The sequence below is a fragment of the Arachis duranensis genome, chromosome 2 (genome assembly GCF_000817695.3).
Source record: "Arachis duranensis cultivar V14167 chromosome 2, aradu.V14167.gnm2.J7QH, whole genome shotgun sequence".
Classification (NCBI taxonomy): Eukaryota; Viridiplantae; Streptophyta; class Magnoliopsida; order Fabales; family Fabaceae; genus Arachis; species Arachis duranensis.
Window position 1 is genome coordinate 52,320,346 of NC_029773.3, and position 4,811 is coordinate 52,325,156.

Below are 4,811 nucleotides of genomic sequence, written 5' to 3' on the forward strand. Positions count from 1 at the left end.
GTTTTGAGATGTTGTGTATGGGTATGATGGTTGTGGCTTAGGTTGTGTATATGTGGATGTTGAAGCTTGATTGGTGATATTAAAAAGCTTGAAAAGGGCTTTGGTGGTGAAAAATCTGTTCTTGGAGGTGTTGAGGCCTTGAGAGCTTGTGGATAAGTGATTTAGAAGTGCTCCGGTTGAGCTTGGGAAATCGGCTAAGGTATGGTTTCGGTTTCCCGTATCTAATATGTAATGTGGTAGGAAATACTTAGGCTAGAGACCCTAAGATAGGCATTGAATTGTTGGTGTTGTTGAATGGTTGAGATATATGATGTGGTCATATATGTGATGATGATTATTGATGCCTTAATAGTATGATGTATGAGAAATATGCATGTTGTGATATATGCTTGATGATTGGTTATGGTTGAATTGTGGGTTGAACCATGTTGATGGTGAATATGATATTGATTATGTATAACGATGGTTAATTGGAATTGGTATTGTTAAAAATTGACATGAGGAAGAGTATATGATATGTCAATGTGTTTGGGTTTGAGCCACTTGGGTGAAGTGGGCTAGAATGATGGGATACTGATTTTGTAAATTGTGGTAATTGTCTGTGTGTGAGTTGAGGAGGCTTGGTGTTGAATTTGATATATTTTGATTTATTTCAAAGAAAAGGGATGAAATTGGCATGTATTGATTGATTTTGAAAAGAGTTGAAAATGGCTTGTTTTGAAAATGGCACGTTGTGGTTTTTATAAAAAACTTGATTTTTGGGCATACTTTGACAGGACATAACTTGGACTACGGATCTCTGTTTTGTGCCAAATCTGTTTAGAAATGAAATTGGATTCGGGATGTCTATGCCGTTCGAAAAACGAGTGAAAAACTATTTAAAACGAGGAAGTTATGTCCATCGGAAGATTGGGGGTTGAATCTGCGAATTCTGCAGTTTTTAACTTAGAAAATTTTTAGCAGAATGATTCCCCGCGCGTAGGCGCACTTGGCGCGTATGCGCCGTTCTTCCAGAAAGGGCCATCCACGCGTGCGCGTGGTGCGTGGGCGCGCCGATGGGCTGCACCCAATGCCCAGCTATTTTCCAGAGAGTTGTGCCAGAGTTGTGGCAGTTTTGTGCCTGGGGCACAAGAGTACCCACGCGTACGCGTGGTTGACGCGTGCGCACCGTTGACTAATTTTTGAATGTGCGCGTTCGCATGAAGGGCGCCTACGCGCCGATGAGTTTTTGTGGCCATCCGCGCGTGCGCGTGGAGTGCACGTACGCGTGGCCCTGTTTTCATCCCAAAGTTGATTTTTGAGTTTTAAAAGATGCGTGCGCGTGGAGTGCGCGTACGCGTGGACCTGTTTTCATCATAAAGTTGATTTTTGAGTTTTAAAAGCCAAATCTCATACTTCTAAGCCTCCGATCTCTCCACTTATGTCTTAAATCATGTTGATATGCCTAGCTATTAGAAAAGGAGCTAGGGGATGTGGTAACTTGCGAGTGAAGCAAGGGAAAAATGAATGAGCAATGAGGATCAAAGATGATTATGTGAGAGGCAGAGGATGGTGGTGGAAGTGCTTGTTATGCCATGGGCCGAAAGGCCGTATTTGTTAATGAGATGGCTGGTTATGGATTTAACCGTGATGCCGATTGGCTGGTTATGGATTTAACCATGAGCCGGATGGCTAGATTATTGCCGTGTTACGGCGGAGCCATGATTATGGCTATGTATAAATGCATATAGATATGCTGTTGAATGAATCGTGAATGTTGCACTTCCATTATCGGAGATGAGAGTTTCCCTTGGATAAAGCAGTGGCTAGCCACCACGTGCTCCAGGTTGAGACTCGAAGCTCTTTTGACCCTATGTCATAAGTGTGGCCGGGCACTGTGAAAGACCCGGATGAGCTCGCCCCCGTAAATATTCACCAGCTTACTTGTTCCTAATTGTATATTTCTTGCTTGATATAACTGTGTTTGCTACATTATACTCCTGCTGGTGGTTGGGAGGTGTGAAGGAATTGGAAAGGGAAGTATTAGTTAGACTGAAGAATCTTTAGTCATATGCCCTTTTATGGTTTAGCTTGTTTATAAGCTTTGAATTATCTGGAGGAAGTTCTAGGATTACCTTTGGCTTTCCTCTATTATTATGTATTATATATGTGGAGGCTGTTACTATGCTGGGGACCTCTGGTTCTCACCCATGCGGATTTTGTGGTTTTCAGATGCAGGACGTGAGGTTTCCCGCTGAGGCATGCTGGAGACTTCTAGATTTGCGAAGATCCATTGTTATCAGAACTATGTTTTGGGTTATATGTTTTGCTTAGATACTTTTATCTCCATTAAATAATACAAACTGTGATGACTCCTCTTATGGGAGATTTTGGAGAATAGGTTTTATGTGTTTGTGTCCCTTTGGGTTTCCTTTGGGGTTTTTCTTATTTTATCATATGTATATATTGCTATGCTCGGACCGGTTATCTTCGCAGCCGGATTTTGAGTCTTGATATTCCTATTTTTGATACTCCTTTGTATATATATATAATCTCGCGTTGGTTTATCCTTGTTCGTTACGTTATTGATCAGAGTGTTGCGCTTTCGAGTTGTGATTTTTTTTACCCCTTTTTCTATAAAGGCTCCTAGTTATAAACGATCATTCATACTACTATACATACTAAATTTTTTTTAGAGGTCGTAATACCTTGCCATCTCTGAATTATGACTTAAACATAAGACTCTGTATGGTAGGGTGTTACAAATATAGAGGTGAAGATTGGAGAAAATATCCTACGAAAAGTTAAAAGTTTTAAGTATCTTGGGTGCATCATACAGGGTAACGGAGAGATTGAACAGGATGTAAATCATAGGATCCAAGCAGGTTGGTTAAAATGGTGGAGTGCATCTGGTTTTATATGCGACAAAAAAGTGCCTTTAAAACTTAAAGGTAAATTCTATCACACCGCTATAAGACCGGCTATGCTTTATGGTACGGAGTGTTGGGCGGCTAAAGGGGAGCACGACCATAAGCTGAGTGTGGCAGAGATAAAGATGTTGAGATGGATGAGTGGTTATACGCGATTGGATAAAATAAGGAATGAAGATATAAAGGAGAGAGTTAGAGTAGAACCCATTGTGGAAAAGATGGTTGAATCACGTCTCAGGTGGTTTGGACATGTGAGAAGAAGACTGATAGAACATCCAGTCAGGAGGGTGGATGAGATGGAAGATGGACAAGGGGCGAAAGACAGAGGAAGACCTAAGAAGACCATCCATGATGTGGTCAAATGAGATCTACATGTAAACGGTCTCTCTGTAGACATGATACATGACAGAGCACAATGGCATCATTTGATTCATGTAGCCAACCCCACTTAGTGGGACAAGGCTTTGTTGTTCTTGTTGTTTGTAGAAAAACTTCATTTCTTGCTTGTTTTTTAGCCTAAAATTTTGGTAAACACAAAAATACTAACACAACTCAAAATATTTGATTATTTATTAAATCCTATTACACTACAAGAAATGTTGTTAAAATCAACGGCCAAATCGACGGCTTAGCCGTCGATAATATTGAAATTCGACGACAAAATAGACGGCGTAGTTGGTCGCTATAAAGCTTGTCGATTTTTCAAACTGCTAATGAAATCGACGGCTTTCGTGGCCGTCGATAATAATTTAATAAAATTGACGTCTGTTCTGTCTGTAATATGGGTGTGAGAATTTTACATTCTTATAAAATCGACAACATTGCCGTCGATATTATTATTTAAAATCAACGTCCTCTTTGTCGATAATTGATTCAATAAAATCGATAGCTTTTGTGTCGATATTTAACTCAATAAAAACAACAACATTTTTGTCTATAATTTGTTTAATAAAATCGACGTCAGCGCCGTCGATATGTGCTTGAATAAAATCGACACCGTTGCCGTCGATTTAATTATTTAGATTTGTCTATTTTAACTTTTAAAAGCGACAACTTTGCCATCGATTTTAATAGTTATATGTTTTAATTTTTTTTCTATTTGAAAAATAGTAAATCGTTAATACAAATAAGCTTTTAAATATAAAAATAAAATTTAAACAAAATATTAGATAACAAGACAAATTTAAAAATAAAATTTATACTAAATATTAGATAATGAGTTTACAAACTTATCAAAATAATAAATAACCCTCTAACATAAAGACTCAAGACAAGATAAAAAACTAAACTTAAACTTATATTCGTTTAAATTGCAATCTACTAATAATACAAAATATTCAAAGTAAAGTATTAAATAACCTACTCGTACTCGTCTAAATAATCATCCGAGTCATCAAAATTGTCAGAATCATCCTCCCTTTGAGAACTCTATGGTTGTCCTGGTCGCTGCAGAATAGGTGGGAGTTTTCTACCTGGGGCTTTTCTGAGAGCTTGGAAAAGTAAAAGGAAGAGGTGGGGGAACACGTGATCCAGAACTACTAGGACCCATGGCCCTCACATACTCAGTCAAGCTGCTCAATTGATGACTAAACTGATCCATCTGTGAGTTACTAGTGTTGAGATCCTCACACAAGGATTCAACCATCTATTGCCACTCTCTTTTCTCCCTTTGGTAGCGGTCTTCAAGCTCTCTATATTTAGTGGCATGTTGTTCAACTTCCCTATTGAGTATTATGATTCGTTCTCTAAGATCCAAAACATCAGCACTGGTGGTCGTGGTTGCCCCATCAACTCGAGGCCGCACCATGGAAGACTCCCTTACCTCACCCATGCCATATCCCTACCTCTTCGTTTTCCACCTACTGTCTCAATCCATATGCTTTCCTCAGAGACAGGCGGTGG

The 4,811-nt window shown here is 39.2% G+C and overlaps 1 pseudogene; it reads left to right on the forward strand.

The window, feature by feature from the left end:
- Positions 1-4,366, forward strand: part of LOC110278185 (uncharacterized) — a 7,404-nt pseudogene extending 3,038 nt beyond the window's left edge.
- The last annotated feature ends 445 nt before the right edge of the window (positions 4,367-4,811 follow it).